This window comes from Taudactylus pleione, unplaced genomic scaffold, assembly GCF_031769625.1.
Source record: "Taudactylus pleione unplaced genomic scaffold, aTauple2 ptg000967l, whole genome shotgun sequence".
NCBI lineage: Eukaryota > Metazoa > Chordata > Amphibia > Anura > Myobatrachidae > Taudactylus > Taudactylus pleione.
The window spans coordinates 7,130,001-7,140,000 of NW_028285368.1; the positions used below are offsets into that span (position 1 = coordinate 7,130,001).

The following is a 10,000-nucleotide window of genomic DNA, read 5'->3' on the forward strand; positions in this document are numbered from 1 at the left end:
AGCACCTACAGCCAAACCACACTGGACATGCCCAATCTCGTCTGATCTTGGAAGCTAAGCAGTGTTGTGCCTGGTTAGTACTTGGATGGGAGACCACCTGGGAATACAAGGAGCTGTAGGTAATTTTATACTGCCATAACATTCTTTTCTATTACATTTTACATTTAATTTTTTCAACTTATCAATGAATTTACTTGAGTAAAGAAGTAAAAGAGGTCTAAAGTTAATGTTTTTGAGCACCTACAGCCAAACTACACTGGACATGCCCAATCTCGTCTGATCTTGGAAGCTATGCAGTGTTGGGCCTGGTTAATACTTGGATGGGAGACCACCTGGGAATACCAGGTGCTGTAGGTAATTTTATTCAGCCATAACATTCTTTTCTATTACATTTTACATTTAATTTTTTCAACTTATCAATGAATTTACGTGAGTTAAGAAGTAAAAGAGGTCTAAAGTTAATGTTTTTGAGCACCTACAGCCAAACCACACTGGGCATGCCCAATCTCGTCTGATCTTTGAAGCTATGCAGTGTTGGGCCTGTTTAGTACTTGGATGGGAGACCACCTGGTAATACCAGGAGCTGTAGGTAATTTTATACTGCCATAACATTATTTTCTGTTACATTTTACATTTCATTTTTAAACTTATCAATGAATTTACTTGAGTTATGAAGTAAAAGAGGTCTAAAGTTAAAGTTTTTGAGCACCTACAGCCAAACCACACTGGACATGCCCAATCTCATCTGATCTTGGAAGCAGTGCAGTGTTGGGCTTGGTTAGTACTTGGATGGGAGACCACCTGGGAATACCAGATGCTGTAGGAAATTTTATACTGACATAACATTCTTTTCTATTACATTTTACATTTAATTTTTTCAACGTATCAATGAATTTACTTGAGTTAAGAAATTAAAGAGGTCTAAAGTTAATGTTTTTGAGCACCTACAGCCAAACCACCCTGGACATGCCCAATCTCGTCTGATCTTGGAAGCTATTCAGTGTTGGGCCTGGTTAGTACTTGGATGGGAGACCACCTGGGAATACCAGGTGCTGTAGGTAATTTTATACTGCCATAACATTCTTTTCTATTACATTTTACAATTAATTTTTTCAACTTATCAATCAATTTGCTTAAGTTAAGAAGTAATAGAGGTCTAAAGTTAATGTTTTTGAGCACCTACAGCCAAACCACACTGGACATGCCCAATCTCGTCTGATCTTGGAAGCTATGCAGTGTTGGGCCTGGTTAGTACTTGGATGGGAGAACAACTGGGAATACCAGGTGCTGTAGGTAATTTTATACTGCCATAACATTCTTTTCTGTTATATTTTACATTTCATTTTTTCAACTTATCAATAGAATGTACTTGAGTTAAGAAGTAAAAGAGGTCTAAAGTTAATGTTTTTGAGCACCTACAGCCAAACCACACTGGGCATGCCCAATCTCGTCTGATCTTGGAAGCTATTCAGTGTTGGGCCTGGTTAGAACTTGGATGGGAGACCACCTGGGAATACCAGGTGCTGTAGGTAATTTTATACTGCCATAACATTCTTTTCTATTACATTTTACATTTAATTTATTCAACTTATCAATGAATTTACTTGAGTAAAGAAGAAAAAGAGGTCTAAAGTTAAAGTTTTTGTGCACCTACAGCCAAACCACACTGGACATGCCCAATCTCATCTGATCTTGGAAGCTATGCAGTGTTGGGCCTGGTTAGTACTTGGATGGGAGACCACCTGGGAATACCAGGTGCTGTAGGTAATTTTATACTGCCATAACATTCTTTTCTATTACATTTTACATTTCAATTTTAAACTTATCAATGAATTTACTTGAGTTAAGAAGTAAAAGAGGACTAAAGTTAATGTTTTTGAGCACCTACAGCCAACCCACACTGGACATGCCCAATCTCGTCTGATCTTGGAAGCTATGCAGTGTTGGGCCTGGTTAGTACTTGGATGGGAGACCACCTGGGAATACCAGGTGCTGTATGTAATTTTATTCAGCCATTACATTCTTTTCTATTACATTTTACATTAAATTTTTTCAACTTATCAATGAATTTACTTGAGTTAAGAAGTAAAAGAGGTCTAAAGTTAATGTTTTTGTGCACCTACAGCCAAACCACACTGGGCATGCCCTATCTCATCTGATCTTGGAAGCTATGCAGTGTTGGGCCTGGTTAGTACTTGGATGGGAGACCACCTGGTAATACCATTTGCTGTAGGTAATTTTATACTGCCATAACATTCTTTTCTGTTACATTTTACATTTCATTTTTAAACTTATCAATGAATTTACTTGCGTTAAGAAGTAAAAGAGGTCTAAAGTTAAAGTTTTTGAGCACCTACAGCCAAACCACACTGGACATGCCCAATCTCATCTGATCTTGGAAGCTGTGCAGTGTTGGGCTTGGTTAGTACTTGGATGGGACACCACCTGGGAATACCAGGTGCTGTAGGGAATTTTATACTGACATAACATTCTTTTCTATTACATTTTACATTTAATTTTTTCAACTTATCAATGAATTTACTTGAGTTAAGAAGTAATAGAGGTCTAAAGTTAATGTTTTTGAGCACCTACAGCCAAACCACACTGGACATGCCCAATCTCGTCTGATCTTGGAAGCTATGCAGTGTTGGTCCTGGTTAGTACTTGGATGGGAGACCACCTGTGAATACCAGGTGCTGTAGGTAATTTTATACTGCCATGACATTCTTTTCTATTACATTTTACATTTAATTTTTTCAACTTATCAATGAATTTACTTGAGTTAAGAAGTAATAGAGGTCTAAAGTTAATGTTTTTGAGCACCTACAGCCCAACCACACTGGACATGCCCAATCTCATCTGATCTTGGAAGCTATGCAGTGTTGGGCCTGGTTAGTACTTGGATGGGAGACCACATGGGAATACCAGGAGCTGTAGGTAATTTTATACTGCCATAACATTCTTTTCTATTACATTTTACATTTAATTTTTTCAACTTATCAATGAATTTACTTGAGTAAAGAAGTAAAAGAGGACTAAAGTTAATGTTTTTGAGCACCTACAGCCAAACCACACTGGATATGCCCAATCTCATCTGCTCTTGGAAGCTATGCAGTGTTGGGCTTGGTTAGTACTTGGATGGGAGACCAGCTGGGAATACCAGGTGCTGTAGGTAATTTTATACTGCCATAACATTCTTTTCTATTACATTTTACAATTAATTTTTTCAACTTATCAATGAATTTACTTGAGTTAAGAAGTAATAGAGGTCTAAAGTTAATGTTTTTGAGCACCTACAGCCAAACCACACTGGACATGCCCAATCTCGTCTGATCTTGGAAGCTATGCAGTGTTGGGCCTGGTTAGTACTTGGATGGGAGACCACCTGGGAATACCAGGAGCTGTAGGTAATTTTATACTGCCATAACATTCTTTTCTATTACATTTTACATTTAATTTTTCAACTTATCAATGAATTTACTTGAGTAAAGAAGTAAAAGAGGTCTAAAGTTAACGTTTTTGAGCAGCTACAGCCAAACTACACTGGACATGCCCAATCTTGTCTGATCTTGGAAGCTATGCAGTGTTGGGCCTGGTTAGTACTTGGATGGGAAACCACCTTGGAATACCAGGTGCTGTAGGTAATTTTGTTCAGCCATAACATTCTTTTCTATTACATTTTACATTAAATTTTTTCAACTTATCAATGAATTTACTTGAGTTAAGAAGTAAAAGAGGTCTAAAGTTAATGTTTTTGAGCACCTACAGCCAATCCACACTGGGCATGCCCAATCTTGTCTTATCTTGGAAGCTATGCAGTGTTGGGCCTGTTTATTACTTGGATGGGAGACCACTTGGTAATACCAGGAGCTGTAGGCAATTTTATACTGCCATAACATTCTTTTCTGTTACATTTTACATTTCATTTTTAAACTTATCAATGAATTTACTTGAGTTAAGAAGTAAAATTGGTCTAAAGTTAATGTTTTTGAGCACCTAGAGCCAAACCACACTGGAAATTCCCAATCTCGTCTGATCTTGGAAGCTATGCAGTGTTCGGCCTGATTAGTACTTGGATGGGAGACCACCTGGGAATACCATGTGCTGTAGGTAATTTTATACTGACATAACATTCTTTTCTATTACATTTTACATTTAATTTTTTCAACTTATCAATGAATTTACTTGAGTTAAGAAGTAAAAGAGGTCTAAAGTTAATGTTTTTGAGCACCTACAGCCAAACCACACTGGACATGCCCAATCTTGTCTGATCTTGGAAGCTATGCAGTGTTGGGCCTGGTTAGTACCTGGATGGGAGACCACCTGGGAATACCAGGTGCTGTAGGTAATTTTATACTGACATAACATTCTTTTCTATTACATTTTACATTTCATTTTTTCAACTTATCAATGAATTTACTTGAGTTAAGAAGTAAAAGAGGTCTAAAGTTAATGTTTTTGAGCACCTACAGCCAAACCACACTGGAAATGCCCAATCTCGTCTGATCTTGGAAGCTATGCAGTGTTGGGCCTGATTAGTACTTGGATGGGAGACCACCTGGGAATACCAGGTGCTGTAGGTAATTTTATACTGCCATAACATTCTTTTCTATTACATTTTATATTACATTTTTTCAACTTATCAATGAATTTACTTGAGTTAAGAAGAAAAAGAGGTCTAAAGTTAAAGTTTTTGAGCACTTACCGCCAAACCACACTGGACATGCCCAATCTCATCTGATCTTGGAAGCTGTGCAGTGTTGGGCTTGGTTAGTACTTGGATGGGAAACCACCTGGGAATACCAGGTGCTGTAGGTAATTTTATACTGACATAACATTCTTTTCTATTACATTTTACATTTAATTTTTTCAACTTATCAATGAATTTACTTGAGTTAAGAAGTAAAAGAGGTCTAAAGTTAATGTTTTTGAGCACCTACAGCCAAACCACACTGGACATGCCCAATCTCGTCTGATCTTGGAAGCTATGCAGTATTGGGCCTGATAAGTACTTGGATGGGAGACCACCTGGGAATACCAGGTGCTGTAGGTAATTTTATACTGCCATAACATTCTTTTCTATTACATTTTACAATTAATTTTTTCAACTTATCAATGAATTTACTTGAGTTAAGAAGTAATAGAGGTCTAAAGTTAATGTTTTTGAGCACCTACAGCCAAACCACACTGGCCATGCCCAATCTCGTCTGATCTTGGAAGCTATGCAGTGTTGGGCCTGGTTAGTACTTGGATGGGAGACCACCTGGGAATACCAGGTGCTGTAGGTAATTTTATACTGCCATGACATTCTTTTTTATTACATTTTACATTTAATTTTTTCAACTTATCAATGAATTTACTTGAGTTAAGAAGTAATAGAGGTCTAAAGTTAATTTTTTTGAGCACCTACTGCCCAACCACACTGGACATGCCCAATCTCGTCTGATCTTGGAAGCTATGCAGTGTTGGGCCTGGTTAGTACTTGGATGGGAGACCACCTGGGAATACCAGGAGCTGTAGGTAATTTTATACTGCCATAACATTCTTTTCTATTACATTTTACATTAAATTTTTTCAACTTATCAATGAATTTACTTGAGTAAAGAAGTAAAAGAGGTCTAAAGTTAATGTTTTTGAGCACCTACAGCCAAACCACACTGGATATGCCCAATCTCATCTGCTCTTGGAAGCTATGCAGTGTTGGGCTTGGTTAGTACTTGGATGGGAAACCACCTGGGAATACCAGATGCTGTAGGTAATTTTATACTGACATAACATTCTTTTCTATTACATTTTACATTTAATTTTTTCAACTTATCAATGACTTTACTTGAGTTAAGAAGTAAAAGAGGTCTAAAGTTAATGTTTTTGAGCACCTACAGCCAAACCACACTGGACATGCCCAATCTCGTCTGATCTTGGAAGCTATGCAGTGTTGGGCCTGATTAGTACTTGGATGGGAGACCACATGGGAATACCAGGTGCTGTTGGTAATTTTATACTGCCATAACATTCTTTTCTATTACATTTTATATTACATTTTTTCAACTTATCAATGAATTTACTTGAGTTAAGAAGAAAAAGAGGTCTAAAGTTAAAGTTTTTGAGCACTTACAGCCAAACCACACTGGACATGCCCAATTTCATCTGATCTTGGAAGCTGTGTAGTGTTGGGCTTGGTTAGTACTTGGATGGGAAACCACCTGGGAATACCAGGTGCTGTAGGTAATTTTATACTGACATAACATTCTTTTCTATTACATTTTACATTTAATTTTTTCAACTTATCAATGAATTTACTTGAGTTAAGAAGTAAAAGAGGTCTAAAGTTAATGTTTTTGAGCACCTACAGCCAAACCACACTGGACATGCCCAATCTCGTCTGATCTTTGAAGCTATGCAGTATTGGGCCTGATAAGTACTTGGATGGGAGACCACCTGGGAATACCAGGTGCTGTAGGTAATTTTATACTGCCATAACATTCTTTTCTATTACATTTTACAATTAATTTTTTCAACTTATCAATGAATTTACTTGAGTTAAGAAGTAAAAGAGGTCTAAAGTTAATGTTTTTGAGCACCTACAGCCAAACCACACTGGCCATGCCCAATCTCGTCTGATCTTGGAAGCTATGCAGTGTTGGGCCTGATTAGTACTTGGATGGGAGACCACCTGGGAATACCAGGTGCTGTAGGTAATTTTATACTGCCATAACATTCTTTTCTATTACATTTTATATTACATTTTTTCAACTTATCAATGAATTTACTTGAGTTAAGAAGAAAAAGAGGTCTAAAGTTAAAGTTTTTGAGCACTTACAGCCAAACCACACTGGACATGCCCAATTTCATCTGATCTTGGAAGCTGTGTAGTGTTGGGCTTGGTTAGTACTTGGATGGGAAACCACCTGGGAATACCAGGTGCTGTAGGTAATTTTATACTGACATAACATTCTTTTCTATTACATTTTACATTTAATTTTTTCAACTTATCAATGAATTTACTTGAGTTAAGAAGTAAAAGAGGTCTAAAGTTAATGTTTTTGAGCACCTACAGCCAAACCACACTGGACATGCCCAATCTCGTCTGATCTTTGAAGCTATGCAGTATTGGGCCTGATAAGTACTTGGATGGGAGACCACCTGGGAATACCAGGTGCTGTAGGTAATTTTATACTGCCATAACATTCTTTTCTATTACATTTTACAATTAATTTTTTCAACTTATCAATGAATTTACTTGAGTTAAGAAGTAATAGAGGTCTAAAGTTAATGTTTTTGAGCACCTACAGCCAAACCACACTGGACATGCCCAATCTCGTCTGATCTTGGAAGCTATGCAGTGTTGGGCCTGATTAGTACTTGGATGGGAGACCACCTGGGAATACCAGGTGCTGTAGGTAATTTTATACTGCCATAACATTCTTTTCTATTACATTTTACATTTAATTTTTTCAACTTATCAATGAATTTACTTGAGTTAAGAAGAAAAAGAGGTCTAAAGTTAAAGTTTTTGAGCACTTACAGCCAAACCACACTGGACATGCCCAATCTCGTCTGATCTTGGAAGCTATTCAGTGTTGGGCCTGGTTAGTACTTGGATGGGAGACCACCTGGAAATACCAGGTGCTGTAGTTAATTTTATACTGCCATAACATTCTTTTCTATTACATTTTACAATTAATTTTTTCAACTTATCAATGAATTTACTTGAGTTAAGAAGTAATAGAGGTCTAAAGTTAATGTTTTTGAGCACCTACAGCCAAACCACACTGGAAATGCCCAATCTCGTCTGATCTTGGAAGCTATGCAGTGTTCGGCCTGATTAGTACTTGGATGGGAGACCACCTGGGAATACCAGGTGCTGTAGGTAATTTTATACTGACATAACATTCTTTTCTATTACATTTTACAATTAATTTTTTCAACTTATCAATGAATTTACTTGAGTTAAGAAGTAATAGAGGTCTAAAGTTAATGTTTTTGAGCACCTACAGCCAAACCACACTGGAAATGCCCAATCTCGTCTGATCTTGGAAGCTATGCAGTGTTAGGCCTGATTAGTACTTGGATGGGAGACCACCTGGGAATACCAGGTGCTGTAGGTAATTTTATACTGACATAACATTCTTTTCTATTACATTTTACATTTAATTTTTTCAACTTATCAATGAATTTACTTGAGTTAAGAAGTAAAAGAGGTCTAAAGTTAAAGTTTTTGAGCACCTACAGCCAAACCACTCTGGACATGCCCAATCTTGTCTGATCTTGGAAGCTATGCAGTGTTGGGCCTGAATAGTACTTGGATGGGATACCACCTGGGAATACCAGGTGCTGTAGGTAATTTTATACTGACATAACATTCTTTTCTATTACATTTTACATTTATTTTTTCAACTTATCAATGATTTTACTTGAGTTAAGAAGTAAAAGAGGTCTAAAGTTAATGTTTTTGAGCACCTACAGCCAAACCACACTGGACATGCCCAGTCTTGTCTGATCTTGGAAGCTATGCAGAGTTGGGCCTGGTTAGTACCTGGATGGGAGACCACCTGGGAATACCAGGTGCTGTAGGTAATTTTATACTGACATAACATTCTTTTCTATTACATTTTACATTTCATTTTTTCAACTTATCAATGAATTTACTTGAGTTAATAAGTAAAAGAGGTCTAAAGTTAATGTTTTTGAGCACCTACAGCCAAACCACACTGGAAATGCCCAATCTCGTCTGATCTTGGAAGCTATGCAGTGTTGGGCCTGATTAGAACTTGGATGGGAGACCACCTGGGAATACCAGGTGCTGTAGGTAATTTTATACTGCATAACATTCTTTTCTATTACATTTTATATTACATTTTTTCAACTTATCAATGAATTTACTTGAGTTAAGAAGTAAAAGAGGTCTAAAGTTAAAGTTTTTGAGCACCTACAGCCAAACCACACTGGACATGCCCAATCTCATCTGATCTTGGAAGCTATGCAGTATTGGGCCTGATAAGTACTTGGATGGGAGACCACCTGGGAATACCAGGTGCTGTAGGTAATTTTATACTGCCATAAAATTCTTTTCTATTACATTTTACAATTAATTTTTTCAACTTATCAATGAATTTACTTGAGTTAAGAAGTAATAGAGGTCTAAAGTTAATGTTTTTGAGCACCTACAGCCAAACCACACTGGAAATGCCCAATCTCGTCTGATCTTGGAAGCTATGCAGTGTTCGGCCTGATTAGTACTTGGATGGGAGACCACCTGGGAATACCAGGTGCTGTAGGTAATTTTATACTGACATAACATTCTTTTCTATTACATTATACAATAAATTTTTTCAACTTATCAATGAATTTACTTGAGTAAAGAAGTAAAAGAGGTCTAAAGTTAATGTTTTTGAGCACCTACAGCCAAACCACACTGGATATGCCCAATCTCATCTGCTCTTGGAAGCTATGCAGTGTTGGGCTTGGTTAGTACTTGGATGGGAAACCACCTGGGAATACCAGATGCTGTAGGTAATTTTATACTGACATAACATTCTTTTCTATTACATTTTACATTTAATTTTTTCAACTTATCAATGACTTTACTTGAGTTAAGAAGTAAAATAGGTCTAAAGTTAATGTTTTTGAGCACCTACTGCCAAACCACACTGGACATGCCCAATCTCGTCTGATCTTGGAAGCTATTCAGTGTTGGGCCTGGTTAGTACTTGGATGGGAGACCACCTGGGAATACCAGGTGCTGTAGGTAATTTTATACTGACATAACATTCTTTTCTATTACATTTTACAATTAATTTTTTCAACTTATCAATGAATTTACTTGAGTTAAGAAGTAATAGAGGTCTAAAGTTAATGTTTTTGAGCACCTACAGCCAAACCACACTGGAAATGCCCAATCTCGTCTGATCTTGGAAGCTATGCAGTGTTCGGCCTGATTAGTACTTGGATGGGAGACCACCTGGGAATACCAGGTGCTGTAGGTAATTTTATACTGACA

The 10,000-nt window shown here is 37.1% G+C and overlaps 4 non-coding genes and 38 pseudogenes across 4 annotated transcripts; all 42 read left to right on the forward strand.

Annotated features, from left to right (window-relative positions):
• The first annotated feature begins 3 nt into the window (after window positions 1-3).
• Window positions 4-122, forward strand: LOC148461348 (5S ribosomal RNA; annotated as a pseudogene).
• A 116-nt stretch (window positions 123-238) lies between these two features.
• Window positions 239-357, forward strand: LOC148461349 (5S ribosomal RNA; annotated as a pseudogene).
• Window positions 358-473: 116 nt separating this feature from the next.
• On the forward strand, window positions 474-592 carry LOC148461350 (5S ribosomal RNA; annotated as a pseudogene).
• A 115-nt stretch (window positions 593-707) lies between these two features.
• LOC148461351 (5S ribosomal RNA) lies at window positions 708-826 on the forward strand (annotated as a pseudogene).
• A 116-nt stretch (window positions 827-942) lies between these two features.
• On the forward strand, window positions 943-1,061 carry LOC148461352 (5S ribosomal RNA; annotated as a pseudogene).
• Window positions 1,062-1,177: 116 nt separating this feature from the next.
• LOC148461353 (5S ribosomal RNA) lies at window positions 1,178-1,296 on the forward strand (annotated as a pseudogene).
• Window positions 1,297-1,413: 117 nt separating this feature from the next.
• On the forward strand, window positions 1,414-1,532 carry LOC148461354 (5S ribosomal RNA; annotated as a pseudogene).
• A 116-nt stretch (window positions 1,533-1,648) lies between these two features.
• Window positions 1,649-1,767, forward strand: LOC148461355 (5S ribosomal RNA). Its single transcript, XR_015874260.1, has one exon. It is a non-coding gene; the product is annotated as a 5S ribosomal RNA (ribosomal RNA).
• Window positions 1,768-1,882: 115 nt separating this feature from the next.
• Window positions 1,883-2,001, forward strand: LOC148461356 (5S ribosomal RNA; annotated as a pseudogene).
• Window positions 2,002-2,117: 116 nt separating this feature from the next.
• On the forward strand, window positions 2,118-2,236 carry LOC148461357 (5S ribosomal RNA; annotated as a pseudogene).
• A 115-nt stretch (window positions 2,237-2,351) lies between these two features.
• LOC148461358 (5S ribosomal RNA) lies at window positions 2,352-2,470 on the forward strand (annotated as a pseudogene).
• A 116-nt stretch (window positions 2,471-2,586) lies between these two features.
• On the forward strand, window positions 2,587-2,705 carry LOC148461359 (5S ribosomal RNA; annotated as a pseudogene).
• A 116-nt stretch (window positions 2,706-2,821) lies between these two features.
• On the forward strand, window positions 2,822-2,940 carry LOC148461360 (5S ribosomal RNA; annotated as a pseudogene).
• Window positions 2,941-3,056: 116 nt separating this feature from the next.
• Window positions 3,057-3,175, forward strand: LOC148461361 (5S ribosomal RNA; annotated as a pseudogene).
• A 116-nt stretch (window positions 3,176-3,291) lies between these two features.
• On the forward strand, window positions 3,292-3,410 carry LOC148461362 (5S ribosomal RNA; annotated as a pseudogene).
• Window positions 3,411-3,525: 115 nt separating this feature from the next.
• Window positions 3,526-3,644, forward strand: LOC148461363 (5S ribosomal RNA; annotated as a pseudogene).
• A 350-nt stretch (window positions 3,645-3,994) lies between these two features.
• Window positions 3,995-4,113, forward strand: LOC148461364 (5S ribosomal RNA; annotated as a pseudogene).
• A 116-nt stretch (window positions 4,114-4,229) lies between these two features.
• LOC148461365 (5S ribosomal RNA) lies at window positions 4,230-4,348 on the forward strand (annotated as a pseudogene).
• A 116-nt stretch (window positions 4,349-4,464) lies between these two features.
• Window positions 4,465-4,583, forward strand: LOC148461366 (5S ribosomal RNA). Its single transcript, XR_015873525.1, has one exon. It is a non-coding gene; the product is annotated as a 5S ribosomal RNA (ribosomal RNA).
• A 116-nt stretch (window positions 4,584-4,699) lies between these two features.
• Window positions 4,700-4,818, forward strand: LOC148461367 (5S ribosomal RNA; annotated as a pseudogene).
• A 116-nt stretch (window positions 4,819-4,934) lies between these two features.
• LOC148461368 (5S ribosomal RNA) lies at window positions 4,935-5,053 on the forward strand (annotated as a pseudogene).
• Window positions 5,054-5,169: 116 nt separating this feature from the next.
• Window positions 5,170-5,288, forward strand: LOC148461369 (5S ribosomal RNA). Its single transcript, XR_015874088.1, has one exon. It is a non-coding gene; the product is annotated as a 5S ribosomal RNA (ribosomal RNA).
• Window positions 5,289-5,404: 116 nt separating this feature from the next.
• LOC148461370 (5S ribosomal RNA) lies at window positions 5,405-5,523 on the forward strand (annotated as a pseudogene).
• Window positions 5,524-5,639: 116 nt separating this feature from the next.
• LOC148461371 (5S ribosomal RNA) lies at window positions 5,640-5,758 on the forward strand (annotated as a pseudogene).
• A 116-nt stretch (window positions 5,759-5,874) lies between these two features.
• Window positions 5,875-5,993, forward strand: LOC148461372 (5S ribosomal RNA; annotated as a pseudogene).
• A 116-nt stretch (window positions 5,994-6,109) lies between these two features.
• Window positions 6,110-6,228, forward strand: LOC148461373 (5S ribosomal RNA; annotated as a pseudogene).
• Window positions 6,229-6,344: 116 nt separating this feature from the next.
• LOC148461374 (5S ribosomal RNA) lies at window positions 6,345-6,463 on the forward strand (annotated as a pseudogene).
• Window positions 6,464-6,579: 116 nt separating this feature from the next.
• LOC148461375 (5S ribosomal RNA) lies at window positions 6,580-6,698 on the forward strand (annotated as a pseudogene).
• Window positions 6,699-6,814: 116 nt separating this feature from the next.
• Window positions 6,815-6,933, forward strand: LOC148461376 (5S ribosomal RNA; annotated as a pseudogene).
• Window positions 6,934-7,049: 116 nt separating this feature from the next.
• LOC148461377 (5S ribosomal RNA) lies at window positions 7,050-7,168 on the forward strand (annotated as a pseudogene).
• Window positions 7,169-7,284: 116 nt separating this feature from the next.
• LOC148461378 (5S ribosomal RNA) lies at window positions 7,285-7,403 on the forward strand. The gene has a single exon (XR_015874025.1). It is a non-coding gene; the product is annotated as a 5S ribosomal RNA (ribosomal RNA).
• Window positions 7,404-7,519: 116 nt separating this feature from the next.
• LOC148461379 (5S ribosomal RNA) lies at window positions 7,520-7,638 on the forward strand (annotated as a pseudogene).
• Window positions 7,639-7,754: 116 nt separating this feature from the next.
• On the forward strand, window positions 7,755-7,873 carry LOC148461380 (5S ribosomal RNA; annotated as a pseudogene).
• Window positions 7,874-7,989: 116 nt separating this feature from the next.
• Window positions 7,990-8,108, forward strand: LOC148461381 (5S ribosomal RNA; annotated as a pseudogene).
• Window positions 8,109-8,224: 116 nt separating this feature from the next.
• Window positions 8,225-8,343, forward strand: LOC148461382 (5S ribosomal RNA; annotated as a pseudogene).
• A 115-nt stretch (window positions 8,344-8,458) lies between these two features.
• LOC148461383 (5S ribosomal RNA) lies at window positions 8,459-8,577 on the forward strand (annotated as a pseudogene).
• A 116-nt stretch (window positions 8,578-8,693) lies between these two features.
• LOC148461384 (5S ribosomal RNA) lies at window positions 8,694-8,812 on the forward strand (annotated as a pseudogene).
• A 115-nt stretch (window positions 8,813-8,927) lies between these two features.
• Window positions 8,928-9,046, forward strand: LOC148461385 (5S ribosomal RNA; annotated as a pseudogene).
• Window positions 9,047-9,162: 116 nt separating this feature from the next.
• LOC148461386 (5S ribosomal RNA) lies at window positions 9,163-9,281 on the forward strand (annotated as a pseudogene).
• A 116-nt stretch (window positions 9,282-9,397) lies between these two features.
• Window positions 9,398-9,516, forward strand: LOC148461387 (5S ribosomal RNA; annotated as a pseudogene).
• A 116-nt stretch (window positions 9,517-9,632) lies between these two features.
• LOC148461388 (5S ribosomal RNA) lies at window positions 9,633-9,751 on the forward strand (annotated as a pseudogene).
• A 116-nt stretch (window positions 9,752-9,867) lies between these two features.
• LOC148461389 (5S ribosomal RNA) lies at window positions 9,868-9,986 on the forward strand (annotated as a pseudogene).
• The last annotated feature ends 14 nt before the right edge of the window (window positions 9,987-10,000 follow it).